General features: G+C 30.6%; 3 pseudogenes; all 3 read right to left on the bottom strand.

Annotated features, from left to right (window-relative positions):
* Positions 1 to 257: 257 nt before the first annotated feature.
* Positions 258 to 6,299, bottom strand: LOC149880905 (uncharacterized; annotated as a pseudogene).
* A 482-nt stretch (positions 6,300 to 6,781) lies between these two features.
* Positions 6,782 to 17,621, bottom strand: LOC149880906 (uncharacterized; annotated as a pseudogene).
* LOC149880907 (uncharacterized) lies at positions 9,131 to 11,881 on the bottom strand (annotated as a pseudogene).
* Positions 17,622 to 19,819: the final 2,198 nt, after the last annotated feature.

Genomic DNA, 19,819 nt, shown 5'->3' on the forward strand with positions numbered 1-19,819 from the left:
TTACTGAATTAGAGAAAGTTAATTAAGCCAGTTTTCTACCACGCCATATGGCAGTATGGTTGGTTAAATCTATTTTAATATCACTTTAATCATTTTTAAACCAAAATGATTTACTTATACAAAAATTTAAGTTGAGAAAACTTAGGAGTATTTAATATAATCAATTTTTATGTTAAACGTTATATATTTTAAAAAATCTGCAATTAAATTTAAAAAAAAGTTAGTTTTATTTATACAAAGATCACTCGTAAATAAAATCAAATAAACTCATGAACTAATGACATACAAATAAAACCATTTTTTTAAGGTAACACAACAGCGCTTCGGATAAGTTTTGCCATACATAAGATTTTTTGGTAAAAAACGAATCTTTTTCATATCTATTATACCAACATTTAACTCCTTAGAATCAATTGGACTTTTATACAAAGATACAAGCTGGTCATTCTTAAAAGTATCACATATACAATTTTCTCTATCTATCTCTTTAATAAAACAGAAAGTGGTGTCCTCTAATAAAAACAACGAATCACGAAAATGAGTACTTACTTTATTGACCAGGGTTTTTGTGTTTTTCATAAAATGTAAATTCTCCAACTTAGAAAGATGTTTTGCTACTTGCACTATAGGACTTTTGGAGTTTTTTTTATACTTTTTTAATGTTTGCATATAATTTTCGAAAGGAAAAGAAGACAACTTATTTAAAGAACACCCAAAAATTTTTACATCATCATGAACATGTATAATACAATGAACATTGTATACACAAAACGTATTTTCGTATAAAAACTTGGCTTTCTTGCAAAAATATAACACCTGTTCCATAAAGTTTGAGACTGGCTTCAAACTTGAATAAAAACTTAAATAAACACGATAAAACTTTTGGTATGTTCTAGGAATTAAATATTCAGAACAGGAAAATAAAAATAAATTTATCACAAGATTCCATATCTTCGAATTTGATCAAGTCTGGTATTGGTACCTTGAACCAGCTTTTGTACAGCATTTAGGTCAAGTCTACTGGAACAATAACGAATCCGACGCTCAAGGTTTGATATATTATTTGTAGTCCATCCATTCTTGTACACACCCCGCTTAAGCATTGCCCAAAAATCCTCTATAGCACGAGCTTCTCTAAGTTTGCTGGATTGTCTTTTTTTGAACAAATGATATCTTCTGGGTTTTTAACCATTTTGTTACCGAATCAGCATAGTGAGATGTTGCTAAATCGGGCTAAAAGATATACTTGGTGTCTCTATAATATTTATTAATAAAAGGTTGCAAGCGCTTTTGTAAACACTCTTTTAAATAGATCTGTTGGTTTATTGCTTCGCCAGAAGGAACAATGTAAATAGATGTGACTTCTCGAGGAGATATCGCCATCCATACAAGTAATTTTTTTTCAAATTTTGCATCATCATAAAACTTAACAATGTCTGGTGCCAATTTTTGATCATTTGAATAGTTTGTATTATTATCAACCGCACTGGTTGGTAATAATACTGGTTGGCTATTCGACAAAGTAAAGTATGACTCATCGTCAATAATAAATTCATGGTTGCGATATTTTGAATAAAGTCGACCACATTTTCGGCGACCCCAACGCCTCTGTTCAGGAGTTCTGCTTGGTCTTTTTTTTTTCTTTTATAACAAAGAATAGGCTTTTTAAAGCACTTTAAGATTCGTCCGATGGTGCTTTTGCTACAACCAAGCCTTCTAGGAGCCTTTGAATGTGACACACCTCTTCGATTGTTAAACATTTTCTTTAATTTGATGCGGTTGTTTTGTGTATTAAGAGTAGGCCTTCTTCCACTTCCAGCTTTGCGACCCTATGGTTTATTTTGATCGTAACTGTTCATATATCTATAAATTGTAACTTTTGAGTACCCCGCCATCTTGAAATGGTTCCAAACAATGTGTTCCATCTTCATGTTTTTTTTTATAAAAATTATACACACGACTTTTTACGGCTTGTTGATTTTGCACTTTAAATTGTTATCTAAACAAAAAATAAACAGAGAATTTATATGAGACCGTCAGCTTTAAAACCGGCCCTTTGCACTAAAGCAAGTTTTACACGATACACCTTTTTTTTTTCTGCAAATAAAAAAATTAAAAAGAACATATACACCTCCTTTAAGTCACTAATGAATGGTTTTCTATGTGAGTATCAGTAATTGTGATTATCATTGAATAGAAATATTTGATTAAAGGGCATTTTTTTCAAAAAAGAGCCGGTTTTGATCCAGCCACTGCACATTTTAATAAAACTTTAATTGTTTTGTGATTAATTTCGTTGAAACCCATGGTTACTTAAAGTTCACCGCGATTTCACACGCTTTTCAGTATATTTACGCCATCTAAGGACAATTTTAGAAAACTCTCTCCTCCCTTTTTTTAGCAGGATAGCCCGCTAGTGTTTTTAAAAAGTTAAATATATTTCGAAATAATTTTTGCCATGCATTAAATTTCTATTAAAATGCAATAACGTAACTAATTATTAGTGGTCATAAAAGTTGAAGAAATACCTGCATCACATGTCATAAATTTTAGCTACCTGGGTTTTAAAGTAGAAGAAACAAAACACTTAAAAAATATTTAATGAGAACCCTATTATGTTTCTTGCAATATGATGTTTCATTATAAAGTTTCAATACAATATATGGCACATTCCGCGGGCAGGTGTTATTTAACAAATTTATGGTGTACGTAAAATTTCTGCTAGACATGTTTAGGCCACAAATACATGTGTGAACAACATTTAAAAAATTAAATTTACTTATATAATAATTAGCAAGCCAAAAATTATATAGCTTTCTTTTTTTTATATGCAGCTTAAAAAACACATTTTAAAGGCAAGTCAATTTCTTAATAAAAAATTCTTTACAATAAAATAGTTTCAAATTCACAAAATTTAAATTACTAAATCCTAACATCAACATCATCAACATCATCTTCACCACAGCACAGCTCATTTTTTTCTTCTGATTCAATGTCCTGATCAGAGTTAATGCCATCTATTTCCTCATTAGGTATGATTTTATTGTAAAACTCTGTAAATGTTTAGTTAACTAATATTTCATAAAACTTTCTACTTTTTCTATTACTTAGATGACAAATCACGAAGAATTTGCAATTTCCAGAGGATAAAAGCATTAAAAACGAAAGGATTTTCAATATCAGCTGTTGTGATCACGTCGTAAGTCCTTTCCTATTGGCTGAAATAATAAACTGGTTTTGAAGCAGCTGCGCAAATAAAAAGAGCCGGTTTTGCACAATTTGCTGAATTTTACATATTAAAAACAATAGGATTGAACAGGTTTTGCACCAAATTTTTTAATTTTTCAATATACAGATTTGCACCATTTTTTTTTTATTTTGCCATTACGAGAAATTTGGCGCGCTTCATTCAAAATTGAAAAAAATGTCAAAGGGCCGGTTTTGAAGCTGATGGTCTCACATGCTAATTGAAAGAGGAAAGATAGAGCTTTCATTTGACACCAAATACTAATTATTTTATCAAGTTTACTAATTAAACATCGCTAATTCAATTTTGGTCTCAAATTTTATGGAGCAGTGTTACTAATAAATTGTAAGCATAATCAAGATAGTAACTACGAAATTCATCATTTTCAGACAATAAAATACGCATTGCAATGCTAAATGGTAAAAAATGGTTATATATTGCATCTGAAACAATGCCCTTTAAAACAATAACACCTAAATAAAGTAAAAATTCCCTAAATTCTGTTGCCTTCCAAAATAATAAATCATCTAAAGATCGTGGTTGCCTTGCTAAATCCGAAGGAAAATTGCCGTTAATAGAAATTAGTTTAGCAGGTATTTCTAATACCTGTGAATTTGAGAATTTGCATATTCTAGGACCAGATTTTAAAAAGGATTAATACTTTTTTTGTAATCCCAAGGCACACTAAATGCATGTTATCTAAAATGAAACCTTTAATGCAGTCAAAATCATCTATCTTAACTAATGGCGATAGCTGCACTTGATGGCTATTTATATACAGAAATTAATTAAAATCTTCCTTTTTACGAAGCGGATAACTAATATCATCATTATATACAGTTCTGTTACTACTACTGTGATCAAAAAGTAAGGTGAATTTTTTTATAAAATGAAAAATCTTTATCTATTCTTCCGAATCTGTATCGTCCCTCTCAAAATAGTCCCCCCCGGCCCCAATGCACTTTTGCCAACGTTTTTTCCAGTCTTCGAAGCATGCCGAAAAGTCCTCGGTAGGGATAGCCTTCAATGCGCGTGCCGATTCACGTTGGATCTCTTCAATGGACTCAAAATGATTTCCCCGGAGTGGTCTCTTGAGCTTTGGGAACAGCCAGAAGTCACACGGTGCTAAGTCGGGCGAATACGGTGGTTGTGGAGCAACATGGGTAGAGTTTTTGGCGAAAAACTCACGAAGAACCAGTGCTGTGTGCGAAGGCGCATTGTCGTGGTGCAAAATCCAAGAGTTATTGGCCCATAATTCCGGTCTCTTTTTGCGAATAGCTTCACGCAAACGTCGCATAACGCTTAAATAATATCCCTTTTTGACAGTTTGGCCAGTTGGAAGGAATTCGTAGTGCACGACACCACAATAATCAAAGAAAACAGTCAACATGACCTTGATTTTTGAGCGACTTTGACGTGGTTGCTTCGGTCTCGGCTCGCCTTTTTCACGGTATTCACTCGATTGGTCGGTTGTTTCAGGGTCGTATGCGTAGACCCAAGTCTCATCGCCAGTAATAATTTGTTTGTAGACGTCTTGATAGTCAAAAAGCATTGCTTCACGCGTTTTAACGCGACGCTCTTTTTCAAAGAAATTGAGAAATTTCGGCACCAAACGTGATTTGAATCTTCTGAGGCCCAAATGATCCTTCAAAATCGCTTGCACCGACCCATATGATATTCCAACCATGTCAACAAGGTCTCGAATGGTTAACCGACGATTTGCAAGCACCAATTCTTTGATTTTGTTGATGTAGCGATCATCAATCGAAGTCGATGGTCGTCCGGAGCGTTCTAAGTCATCAACACGTTCTCGGCCTTCTTTGAAGTCTTTGTACCACTTGTAAACATTTTTTTGAGACTCTTCACCGAAGGCCTTTTGCAACATTCGATACGTTTCAGCAGCAGAAATATCATTCCGCAAACAAAATTCAATAGCACTTCTTTGCTCAACAAAATTAGACATCGTGAAAATCGCCGAATGCACTTTTGGTACTTCAGAAACAAGCGTAAACAAAAAAAAATAATTATGAGTTTGACATGTAATTTGGCGCAAATGTTAATGACATTCCTACCAACTTAAAAATAAAAAAGATTGGACGATTCGAATAAGGCGGGAAGTTTAAATTAAAAATTCACCTTACTTTTTGATCACAGTAGTATCACGAGAACATTTTACTTGACATCGCTAACATGCATTATAACCAAATATACGCTTAAGAAAGGATCGTGCAGGTGCATCACGTATAAAAGCTTTAAGTTTTACAGCATACATCTTATCATTAAAGTGAATACCATCAATTCTCAAAAATATTTATTTCATTTATAAAATCATCAAGATAATCTGTAACACAATTAGGTTTGCTTGTTCCAGAGTATAAAGCAATAGTAAAAACATTTTAGCCATCAAATTTACCCAAAATAGGTCAAAGCTGAATTTTTGATAATTTGAATAAAGGAACTCCATTAATGTTTATATATAGGTTGATAGAATCGTGGTTTAAATGAAAAGTCGGAAGAAAAACTAACTGCTTTAATACTGCACATTTTATACCGAAGTAAATATATTCTCCGCCACATTTTTTTTTATAATCAATCTCTCTAGGAGTTTTTAGCAATGTACGTGAATCTTTTGGCAAGTAGCAATCTCCACTTTCCCTTAAAAGTTTGAGTAAATCGCCCATGCAAGATCTTGACAGATTGTATTTACATGATAAACCAACTAGACCATAATGGTATCTTTATCTCCATTATCACTGTGACCACTATCATCGTCTAATGTAGGATGTATTGCTGGAACAGTATCAAAATCACATTCATCATAGCTTCGCTCAGACTCTAATGATATAGATTTTGGCGTGCTCTATGACTCAGAAAGCACACCAAAATCGATATTTTCATTTATCGTCTCGTTAGTGCAAACTGAAACTACAATTTTAACACATAAAAAATTAGTAACCAAAGAGTTATCTTCAATAGAACCAAAACTATCCTCCTCTTTAACGATTTTCTTAAGTTCAGCATTTAATCTTCTGTATTTACGATAGTACGCCATTTCTTTAAATGTTAACCTACATAAAACGTGCTCGATTTGTTTTTACGACGCGGAAACTGAAAACCTCTTATTGAAAGTACCTCCTATTGAAAGTACAGCTCAAACAATTTATTTAGCTCATGTGTAGTATACAGATATACGTATTTAAAAAGTATACAATTTGTATTATCTTTATAATACGAATATAAGACGAATAGAATACGTATTGGATACGTCTTGTGCCGGCTGGGATTGACTATTCGAAGTCAAGACACTTAATTTGGACATCAGTGATTTTTCCGTTGTAAATTCTGCGGCTTGTGAACTAGATTAACTTGTAACCTTTTAGAGCACTTTTTTTGTTTAAAGTAGGTAGTAGTAGATAATACAAATCAAATAACTCGTCAAATTTTTACAAACTTTATAAAAAGTACCCATGCAACAAATTGTTTCCACAACCCCATCTACCATATTGTCTGTAATCTATCACTTTGGATTTAAGTCTATACCCCAGACAAACACCCCATTGTGAAAAAAACCTAAATAAAAATAAATGTTATTTTTATTTTCAACAAAGTATTTCTACAAATATATAGATATACGTTTTCTAAATAGTTTTACATTATTTTTTACAATCTCTTCCTCTGAGTCAGAGATTTGCTTTGGTTCTGATTCCAGGACATATAGGTTATCAACTGGCAAGTGATAAGACTTATTTTGTTCACTTTCAAATGTTTTTTTGCTTTAATAAGTCTTTGAATTTTTCACAAGGAAGTGGCAAAGGGGCAATGTATGCTTGTTTTGGTTTATCAGGCACTTCAAAGACATGTTTAAATTGGGTCAATCTTCTCCCTCTTATTGAACCAGAACATGATCTAGACATAAGAGGTGTAACACGCATAGAACTAAATATACCACTCCAGTTTTCCCTATACACAACGGGTGGCCCAAGATAAATGCATAGGTAGTATTTTTATTATAACTTTGTTATTTTTTTTAGCTAGAAAAGTGAATTTTTTTTAAAAAGATTTATTATTAAATTCTCTACAAAATGACATGATTTATTTAATGTAAATAGTCTCCTTTTTTTTTTGACATAGGATATAAGCGATTGGTCCAACTGGTACAACTTTCTAAATCTACATTTACTCTAATGTTTTTTACAGCTTGTTTAAGTTCTTGAATTAATGTTAATTTTGATTTAATTTTATTCCATTTCATTTGGTGAACGAGTTCATCCCATATTGAGTAATCTAAAGGATTGAGATCGGGAGAATTTGGAGGCCAGTGGTTTTTGTCAATAAAAGCAGGAAAATTATCATTACACCATTGTTAAGTCAAATGATGCGTATGTTTTTCTTTTTTTTTTTCTTTTCTTTTTAGTTTACAGTTATTAATCGTAATACAGCAATATAACAATCCATAAACTTGGTATCTGAAAAAAGATCCAAAAGATCTTGGCGTCAGAACCATATAAAATATATCAAACGTGTATATAAAATAAAATAAAAATACAATTGATTTAATAACTAATAACAATGTAGAATTAACAAAAACTGAAAATAGTTTTACAAATTATCCAGAGTGAAATAATTTTTCATTCCAAAAATATTTATATATATTACCAGTAGAAAGAATATAGTTTTTTAGTATTAAAAACTGAAAATGAAGTTGACAAATAAAACTTGGAACAATTTTGTTCCACAAATATGGTGCTCAATAGTTTATTCAAAATTGATTAAACTTTGTTTGACGAAAGGGTTCAAGTAATAAATTATTATTTCGTAAAGGATATTTGGGGTAAAAAGATCTTTAAAAATCGACAATGGTTGATCATTTTTACAACGAAACATAAAACATAAAATATTATAGACATTAAGTTCGTAGATGTTGAGTGCTTTAACGCTTTTAAATAAAATATTTGAATGAGAGAAACGATTTTCAAAACATATTATACGCATTGCGTGTTTCTGACGACTGTGAAGATTTCGCAACTTACTTTTAGAGTTACTTCCCCAAACAATATTTGCATAATTTTAATAGCTATGAATAAATGAGTAGTAGAGTTGAATTAAATTTTGTTTACTTAGATAGTATCTGACTTTATATAGAATTCCAATACTTTTTGCCAATTTAGTAGAAATAAAGTCGATATGATACTTCCATATAATATTTTCATCAATGTAAATGCCTAAAAGTCTTGTGACCGACTCCTTTTTTATTTCAATTTTATCAATAAAAAGTTTAGGTAAATTACTTGGTAAAAAACGCTTTTTTGCGAGAGAGTGGAAAAGGATCCCTTTTGTTTTGTCAATGTTTAAAGTTAACTTGTTGCACTTAAACCAGTTGGAGATGTGATTGAGTTCTTTATTCATATTTGAAAAAAGCTCATAAATGTCACTGTTTGACAGAAATAAATTAGTATCGTCGGCAAACATGATACTCATAAGGTTAGAAGCTTTATTTAAATCATATATATAGACTAGAAACAAAAGTAGACCTGGAATAGAACCCTGTGGAACACCACATTTTATGTCATTTAATTTTTTATTTTGAAAATAATCACCATAGGAAACAAATTGTTTTCTATTTGTCAAGTAACTTTTATACCATTTTATTACTTTGCCATTAATTTCGTAAAATTTGAGTAAAATTTAAGTAGAATTTTGTGATCGACCGTATCGAATGCTTTTGATAGGTCGATGAAAATGCCTAGTGTATATTGTGATCTACCAAATGAATAGGAGATTTCACGAATGAACTGTGTAATGGCTTGTTCAGTTGAACCATTTCTTTTAAAACCGAATTGATTTTTATATAGAAGTTTATTTAGTTTAAGATAATTGTATGTTCTATTGTATACAATTCTTTCTAAAATTTTCAAGAAGGTTGAAAGAACTGAGACGATAACTATTAATATTTGATTTTTTTCCTTCTTTGTAAATTGGAGTAACTTTAGCTATTTTTAATTGGTCGGAGAAAACACCTTGCTGTATAGATGCCCTGAAGACATTATAAAGAATACATTTTAAATTTTCAAAGCAATCTATGACTATGCTACCATTTATTTCGTCCGCACCCGTAGCTTTATTTCTTTTGAGAGATTTGTAAGCTCTTTCAAACTCATCAAAAGATAAGTCAGAATATAAATTATCTACAGAAAACGAATTGTTTATAGGCTCTAGGAAATCACTAAATCTTTTTTCTGTAATAGGAATCTTACTTGCCAATTTAGTTCCTGTATCAATAAAATATTTATTAAACTCGTTTGCAATTTCGTTTGGTTCATATGTATTTTTTTTTTTTTATTTTAATTACTTTAGGGAGAGAATTTGAATTTGTTTTTTGTTTTCCTGTTATTTCTTTCAACCTTCTCAAGTATTTTTTGAGTCGTTTTTAAATTTACTAATTAAATTTGAATAATAATTTTTTTTTAGTTTTTTACGAATTTTTTCAAATAAATGTTCGTAATTTTTATATTTTTCATGGTTTTCATCTGTTTTGTTTTTAAATATTTTATATATAGATTCTGTTTGATACTAGAGGATTTTCAAAGTCCTTTAGTAATCCATGGACTATTCAAGGTTTTTATTTTTGTTATTTGTTCACAAAGTGGAAAGTTTGCATTGTATATTGAGAAGAACGTATCAAAGAATTTATTATATATTGTATTTGCGTCATCAATAAAGTTAATATGTTTCCAATGCAGAAGTGATCATTGATTCTCGTTGAAGACCCGTTTTTTTATTATATTTTTTCTTTCGTTGTTATTAGAGGATACAGTATGGATTGTTAAAAAAATGGGGAAATGATCGGATATGTCAGTTTTTATAATTCCTTTTTGTAATTTCTTATTATAAATATTTGTGGTAAAAATATTATCAATCAACCTCGTTGAATTTTTAATTATTCTAGTAGGGCGATTGATTAAAGGAAGAGCTCCTGCCATAAATATTTCATGATAAAAACTTTTTACTTTTTTATCTTTACTATAAATTAAACAGTTTATGTTGAAATCTCCAATTATAAAAGTAATTTTGTTTTCTTTGCTACCTTTGTGAATGATATTTTGCCGTAAAAAGAAACTAAGATTTTCAGACGCACCATCAGGTGGTCTACAACAGCAGTTTAATAAAAAAAATTTTTTTTTATTATTATATAAAATTTCAATGGTTATGATTGCTTTATCGCCGTCAGAAATGCACATATCATTCCTATTATTATACTCAATGTGTTCCTTAACGTAAATCAGAACTCCTCTACCCCGTTTATTTGTTTGTCTTTTTAACAAGATAGTTTCAAAACCTGGAAGATGGAAAATAGAATTATTTTTAAAGTCATTCGAAGAAATCCACGTTTCTGTTAAACAAATTATATTAAAAATGTTTTCAGTTTCATCTAAAAAATCACAAAACTTTTAGATATTTTCATTAAGACTTCTAATATTTATGTGAAGGATTCTGATTTTTTGATTTTCAGTGCCATTTTTATTAAGAAATTCTTTTAACTTGTTGAGTTAAAGATAAGAACAAGATGTGTTCACATCGTCAAAAAAGTTTACATCTGGATCTGTATTAAGATTTGGGGTTAAAAATTTATCATGAAAATTAAAAGTAAAGGATTCGTACTCATCCATGTTTGTTTTTAAACTTGATTATGGAATATTAAAAGATTTCTTTTATAGTTATAGGTCATGCGTAATTAATTTATTGTAAGTTACTTTAGCAAACTTACCTTTAGCTCTCATTTCTTTCGCTTCTTTGAAAAGCTTTCTTCGTAAATCCATTGTAAAATCGCTAAAGTCTTCGTTAACGTACAACCGCTCGTTCCAAAGCTTCATCGTCGTATATTTGTTCAACACTAGGGCTTTGTCTTTGTAGTTTTGAAATCGAACAATTATTGATCTGTTTTTCCTGTTTTTTTTCCAACTCGATGGGCTCTATCTATTAAAATTTTTTCCTGTATATTAGGCTTTGTATTGAGAAACTGTTTGATTTTTTGCTCACTTTCTTCCCAAGTTTCATTAGCTTTTTCTTTAATCCCAACAAATCTCAAGTTTTTTCTTCGGCTTCTGTCTTCTAGTTCTGCTATTTTCTCTTTTATGTTATTGTTTTCATTTTCACCGCGAACGGTGAATTTCACCGCGAACGGACGTGTTTAAAGACGCTTATTAAAAAACTTATAATAGTGGCGAAAAACTTTACACCAGCACAACTTAAAGAAATCCTTGAAAATCATGAGAATGCTATGATGAAAATTTTTAATGATCGGATTGAAAAAATGGAAATTAAATTTAATAACTTAAAAGATGAAAACTTTAAGTTAAAAAAAGAATTATCTGAGGAACAGAAAGCTGTCGAATTTATAAGTAAAAGCTATGATAAAGTAATAATTGAACTTACAGAATTAAAAAAAACAGAGTCGAAAAAAAAATGTGAGGTTGCTCCATCTTGTTGAAATCTCCAATCATCACCAAACATCTCGTTTCCATATTTCAAGGCCACTGGCAATACTCTTTTTATATACAAGTCATGATTTACTATATCTTTGTACAAAATAACTAGTGGTGTAATACCTTTTGAACAAGCTCCCAACCAAACCATTACCTTTTAGAGGGAACTTTTGTTTCTGTTTAATACCACCATCTTTATCAGCTTCATTACGATTAGTAGACCATATGCGCAGAGCCGGATTTACAATTTTAGGGGCCCTAGGCCAAAAAAAGGCCTGTGGCCCCATATTTAGAAATAATATGTTAGTTTAAAAAAATATAATCTTAGTTTAACGTAATTAAAAGTTTTATTTCATTTTTTCAAAAATATTGTTTAAAATCTGCATAAACTTTTTTCTGTATTTTTCATTAACGAAATCTTCAATCAATGAATCTATATTAATTGACTTCATTTTGTCTGCGTTGCTTGATAATAACGCAAAATCATTTAACGATTTTTGTGACATAGTTGATCGCAAAATAATTTTTTGTTAATTTTAATTTTGAAAATGACCTTTCTCCAGAGCAGTTGGATATCATGAATTATATGAAAATCCTAAGAATGATTTCAGTATTTGGAAATGTAGCCTCCATTTGTTTTTCCTTTATAAGTTTATACAAATCCAAATGGGACAAATCAGGAACTTGAGTATTAAAATGTTCTTTCAAATACAGAAGTAGATGTTCAATTTCTGCATATAAATTATCATCAATATCTTCCGTGTAGTCTTCCACCAGACGATTAACACATATCTTCAGCGTATCTTTGTTGAATCTCGTGTCTATTAAAAATACAAATTTGTCATTCAATTCCTGATAGCATTGAGCTCTTTCTTTTAAACTTGTAGTAAGATTATTGATAGTTTTTAAAAAAACGTTTGTCTTAAAATCTTCACGTGGACTTAATTGAGGTTCCTCTGATCGGTTTTCATCTAATAGCGCTTTCTTATTACGGCGTCTTTTTTGTAAATAATCTATGTCTGGTAACAGTGATTTTGCATCTTGTTCTATTAAATCGAATGTATTAGTTAATTCGAGAAGATAATCTCCAAGAGATGAATAAAGTTCAGCATAAGTATCTAGAGTAATCGTTGCACTTTGCAATGATTTGGAAACAGCATTCATTCGTTGCAAAACTTGATCCCATATTATTGTTTGTAAAGCAAATTCAAAAGTTTCCATTTCCGATAGTAAGTTTCCAGCCACACTCATTGATTTTGACCAATCCTTCCATTAATTTATTGTAGTTCTGGTGAATGGTTTTGACCGAGTTAGCATGAGCGCTCCACCGAGTATTCGATAGTGATTTCAATGAACTACTTGCAAACTGTTCCAAAACACTCCACAACTTTGTGGAAGCAGAGAAAAAATTTTACAGTTCTTGAACAATACCAAAAAAATTGATTCCCTCGATGCAAGAATTTTGCCAGCTTATTGAACTCCAAAATTCTAGTTTATTCCTTTATATTTTCCAGTCATATTGCTTGAGTTATCATAAAACTGGATTCTGCAGTTGCTGATTTCCAAGTTCAATTTTACGTTTAAAAAGTCCACAGTTGCATTTGCTAAATTTGCAATTCGATTTTGGGGCCCCTTTTCTTGCGGGGCCCCTAGGCCATTGCCTATTTGGCCTGCCTGTAAATCCGGCTCTGCATATGCGATCATTTTGGGCATTGCACATACCATTTAAATCTAAATTTTTTTCATCTGAAAACAGAATTTTCAGTGTTTGCTCTTTTCAAAAATGGTTTTTTATCCAATTTGCAAATTTAATTCTCTTGACTTTTTGACCATTTGTAAGCAGTGGTTCAACTCTGTGTTTGTATGCTTGCAAATTGAGATCCTTTTATAGTATTATTTGAACACTAGTACTGGAGATATTGAGTTCATTAGTTAATTTTCGAGATGAAATCCTCTTTTTACGTTTCAGACGACTTCTGATTTTTTTAATGTTTGCATTTGTTCGAACTGATCTTAGACCACCTGATGGACATTTCAAATCGATAGAGCCTATCTCTCTTATCATTTGACACCACCGATTTATTGTACGAAACCCAATGACACCCTTAATATCAGCAAATATTTTTGATGGACCATCACCATTTTGGTATTTATAAAGTAAAAGCTTTTGCAAATCCTTATATATCATTATCTACAAATAAAGTTAAAAACCATAAAACAAACCCATCAACACAGATTTATAGAGAATTTAATAATAAATCTTTTTTAAAAAAATTCACTGTTCTAGCTAAAAAAATAACAAAGTTATAATAAAAATACTACCTATGCCATTTATCTTGGGCCACCCGTTAGTTAAGTTAGAATTAGCCTTTGATATTTCAACTTCTCTGAATGAATGTGTCTTAAATGGACAAACAGCTAAAAAGCTTGGCTTTAAAAGCTCCGTAAACTTCAGAAACTTTTCTTCTGTCATATTTATAATGTTGAATGGCTTTGGTTTTTTGCGAGAAGCCTGGAAAACACTCCTCCAATCTTCTGGTGTTTCTGCTGAAAACTTTTGATTAATAATAGCCATATCTCTGTCACATTCCATATAGGAATCGCCTCTAATGAGATATGAAACTGTTTTGCTCTCAAACCTTTCTATCTTATGAACTAGATAATAAAAAAACCGCAAAACTGTCCACTTTTATTTTGACCTGCATAGGAATCGCAAAACAACTTGATATGCTTTACATTTTCAGGCAAATGACAATTAAAAAAATCATGAAGCATAGAACATACATCATCAGAGCCTTTGTTGCCTACGGTTTCATCCATCATAGCAATAAAAATATATCTTTTTGAGTAGAAAGTATTTGAATATTGAAAGAGTAAAATGACAGTTGCCTGGAGTAGTATACATCTTGAGTTGAAATGTTTAAGCATTTCAGATTTTTTTGAAAATCAAAGCAGATTGCTGCACAGTCTAAAGTTTGCTGAGCTTGTAAACGTGCAGTTCTTTTACTTTGGTAAAACATTTCAGCTTTTCTCTGACGAAGTTCAAAAGATCTATTCAAAGCATTTTTGTTTTTTAACAAATCATTAGCAGCAACAGTGTCAATAGGTACATGACAATCTGTTGCAACTATATTTTTCTTTGTTAAATCAGAAAATGAGCAGGTGTCCTTTCTAGGATATCCAAATGAAATGTTAGACTGAGAATTGAAAATTTTACGATAACTTTCATAGAAACACTTTTCTAAAGGATACTTTTCTTTAAACATGCAGTACATTTTAAAAATATTTAAGTCTTCTGGAAGGTAAAGTCTGGTAGATTTTGTTCTAGCATAATGAGAAGATTGTCCTCGAAATGACTTGTTCTGCTGCACTATCATATGAATCTTTTCAACAAAAAAAGCATGCTTTTTATTTTTATGACGTCCTCTCATGCCTGTAAAAGGTAGACCTAATGATTGAAAAGAAAATAATTGAAATAAAATGACAAAACACAGTTTGTGTCATAACAAAAAATATTTTAATGAAAACATCTTATTATTTTAATGCTCTATTATATAAAAAGATGTATACAGTATATATATATATATATATATATATATATATATATATATATATATATATATATATATATATATATATATATATATATATATATATATATATATATATATTTATATCATAATTTATTTTTACATACCAGTGGCTGAAAGAACTTCTTTGATTCGCCTCACACAATTTTCAGTCAAACCAAATATAGATATGAATGCTTTGATACACGCACATATTTTTGTACAGCTATTCAAAAAAGTTTAAACGATTACAGAACTTGAAGATCTAACCTTCGGTTTTTCTTGAATAAAAATCAAACGGAAATAGATATCAAAATAATTTTTTTTTCCTATTTCGTAAACAGGATATTTGTTAATAAAATAAACAAAAGTAGGTTTCAACTCATCACTGTTTACTCAGAAATTTCATTAAAAGGTGGGTGATACAAATTAAGAGGTGTCACAAAAGTTTAAACGACTTTATTTAGGATCAATTATTTGCTAATCAATTGATAAATCCGGTGCGAAAATTTTTTTATTTTTGAATAAAGTTAAAATGAGTAGTTTACAATCAAAAAATTCATCACAACATCATCAGTCAGCTTTTAATTCATTAAAAATTAACTTGAAATATTGTAAATTTCAAATTAATTTCAATTGCGTGCAAATGGGTCGAAAATCAGTTTCTAGTGAGATAAAGTGGCAAGTTATTTGAATGGCGAGGACAAAAAATCACACACACGCTCAAATAGGCAAAATACTTCACGTTTCTGAACCTTGGGTTAGAAAAACTCTCAAAACCGGGGAACTAACCAATGACGTCTCCGACATGCCGAGTACTAGGAGACCATCCAAATTCAGCAACCGTGACAAAAGTGTTATATTCAGAATGAGCAGAGAAAACCCCAGACTCAGCTACAAAAAGCTAGCATAAATCTTCAACGAGTCAAAAGATAATCCAAAAGTTAGCAGAGAGCTCGTAAGACGAACATTCTTGGACAAATGTCTTGGAACGTACATAGCTGCTGGAAAACCTATTCTTTCAATCACGGATAAACGCAAACGACGAGTGTGGTTAAGAGAAAGGTTTGACTGGTCTGTAGAACAGTGGGCAAAAGTTATTTGGAGTGATGAAGCAAATTTTCAAGTCGTAAACCGCAAGGGAAGATTCTATGTCAATAGATTTGCAACTGAGAAATATTCAGACAGGTTTTTGCAACATCGTCGACAAGGCGGTAGAGTTTCGGTTGACATCTGGAGATGTTTTTCTCACAAAGGTATAGGCTTCTGTGAGCTGTATGAAGGCCGAATTAATCAATACACCTACAAGAACACATTGGAAACGTGTTTAGTTCCATCAATCAGACACTTGTATGGCAGAAGCAAGCAATTCATCTTTCAACAAGACGGGGCTACAGCTCACACAGCTCACTCAAAGAATACTTTTTGAAAAGAAAAAGTTCAATGTGACGCCCTGGTGCCCTAGATCACCAGATCTTAACCCAATTGAAAATATTTGGTCTTGGATCAACAATCAACTGACATACCATGAAATTCAATCAACTCAGCATTTAAAGCATCTTTTGAATGAGTACTAGCTGAAGGTACCTCGCGTGATGTGCATGAAATTAGTTGAATAATGCATAAACGAGTTTATCTTTTCTATAAGAACAAAGGAAGACACTTTAAATATTAATTTTGCTTTTTTTTTCATTTTTTGTTCGAATGTTGCAATTCGTTTAAACTTTTGTGCTTCTTATTTTTCCTATATGATTTTTTGTAATTGTTTTTTTCTAACTTAATATTAAAATTTTTATAATATGTTCATATTTATTTTAAAGCTAATTACTTTTTCTTCAATAAGTAAAAAAAGTTAATTCGATATCATTTTACAGTTTTTTTTTATTAAACAAATACCAAACATACTCGACAAAAATTCTGCAATCGTTTAAACTTTCGTGAATAGCTGTAAAACTCTTATCTCTAACAATTTTCAGGTGGTACTTATACGAATAACTATGAAATTTATATTGTTCAATCTTTAAAATTCTGCCTCGTCGACGCTTAATGTTATGAAATGAAATAAATAAAATAAAATAAAGAGAAGAAATATACAAATTCTGCTCATCCTTTGTTTTCAACTTGTTGAAATATGATATAAGTTTTATTCTGTCATCTTCTGTTGTAACTTCAAAACACTTCAGAGTAACACAGTTACATAGTATTCCTATAACATGACTTTTTAATCTCAGATCTCGAGTAAACTTTTTTTTTTCTCCCATTGACTGCCTTTTTGTTAGATTTTTTTGTGACTGTAGGGTTGTTTACATTAGTCGCCGCCATATTTTTTTTTAATGATAAATGTTGGTCACGTGACTTATTATTTTATTATTATTATTGGTTTAGTTATAAATAACATGGACAACTACGTTTTTAACTAAGTAAACATTGGACAACATTGGTTGTTTCAAAGTTGCCCTTTTTTAAATTGACTATCGAAATTTATAATATTGCTTTTTTGTTATGCATTTTTAAATTTAAATAGCTTAGTACTAGAATATCATAAAAATATCTCAAACTCAAAGTTTTCAAAAAGTGGACATGAGGTTTTACCCGTGTGGTCTTCTTTTATATATATACCTTGTACAAAAAGTTTAAACGCACTTGTTTTTTTAACGTATATAATTCTTTTATGAAATGATAACCTGATAAATTGATGAGATGTAGTCCGCATTTTCCATATTTATTTATACTAATGGTTTAATTTATCGATTTCGATTTTATAAGGATACCATAAAGAAGGTAGAGGGTGATGAGAAAACTAACGGAGCAATTAAGTCCTTTCAATTTTTTGAAATAAAGTTTATACGCACTTTGATTGGAAAACTCGTAACTCTTGTTTATTGATTGATTTTTTCTTGCAGTCTTTCGCATTTTCATCACTCCAAAGCCTGCTATCGTTAGCATATTCTATGCTAATATGATTTTATCTTTTAAAATTATTTGCTAATAAAACAATTACAAGTTGAAAAATATTTCTTTAAGTTTTTGTGTTATCTTTTCTTTTTCCCTCATTTTCTTTTCCTAAATCATTTTCTTTAACTTTATCTTCTTCACCCGTTTTTGCTTCAGCATGTTGTTCTCGTGCCACCTTATAAACTAGGCCATATCTTTAAGTTGAGATTTCATCTGATAACCACTCATTTCTTTTATAAATCTTTCGTCTTGTGTTATACTTTTTAAATTCTACGATGCAATTAATATTTTTATCAGCAATTTTGTTTGTTCTGAAATAAGAGAGGCAAAGAAACAACAATATTAAGCAATAAAAAAAGTTCTAAGTCAAAAAAAAAAATAAAGAGGGCAGACTTACCGAACTTTTTTGAAGGGCTTCGCAGTTACTCTTGCGCTGTCTTGCAACGTTCTGATTCTTGAAGTAAAATTGCAACCTTATATATTCTTAGGCCCGTCAAATGTATTATCATTATCCGCATCATCACGTGTATTATCATAATTGCATCATATCATCATCATTGAATAATGTGAAACACTTAAAGATTATCATGGCATTTATATGTCAGATGTCTTATTCTTGGATGATATTTTTGAGAATTTTAGAGATGTATGTGTAAAAGTATGTGGTTTAGATCATGCATGGTATTACCCTGCTTGAGGACAAGCTTAAGGTACTGCTCTTAAATTAACTGGTGATAAATTAGAATTACTTGATGATACTAGTATTTTACTCATGTCAGATAAAGGTATTAGTGGTGGAATATCTTCTAAGTAGCTTCTAAGCGGTATGCAAAAAGCTAAGAATAAATTTATGGAAGATAATTACAATGAAGATGAACCGCCCATTTGTATTACCTATCCAGATGCTAATGGTCTCTACATAAAAGCAATTTTTAATCTCTACCTACAGCTGGTTTTAAGACGATGACAGAAGATGAACTTAGTTCATGGAAAAACCATACTTGCATCTTAGAAGTAGATTTGGAATATCAAAAACAGTTGCATGATTTACATAATGACTATCATAAGCTATTGAAAGAATGCGAAAAATCTATGTTGATAAATTGGTACCTATAGTTTTTTTGCAACATAGACATCAATCGAGTGACAATAATCTTCTGTCAAAACAAGATCTGCCTTCGCAAATTTTTTTGCTTCTTTTTACCGGATAGTTTTCCAAAATAGTTCCTCAAAAACCGTCATAAAAAATTGTCAACGCTTACTTAAATGTTTTTGGTCACTGGTAAAAACTAATAAAATTACTAGCTCCGTTACTTCATTAAACGGTCTTGTACTTTTCGCAACGGAATTATAATACCCAATTTAAACAAAAAATAAATGTTGTTAATCACAAGAATTTAAAACGTGAAATATGGAATGATAATTATACATATTGAAAGAGAAATAAACTTTAATCAAAGCACATGATTGAAGCAATATATAGAAAAAAATGCTGACATGAGAGTAAAGGTTAAAAAAGCTTTTGAAAAAGTTTTTTATAGGCTAAAAACAATCCTGTTTTTGGA

The sequence above is a fragment of the Hydra viridissima genome, unplaced genomic scaffold (assembly GCF_058129835.1).
Source record: "Hydra viridissima isolate aposymbiotic clone 2 unplaced genomic scaffold, HvirCarnegie_v1 scaffold_12, whole genome shotgun sequence".
Classification (NCBI taxonomy): domain Eukaryota; kingdom Metazoa; phylum Cnidaria; class Hydrozoa; order Anthoathecata; family Hydridae; genus Hydra; species Hydra viridissima.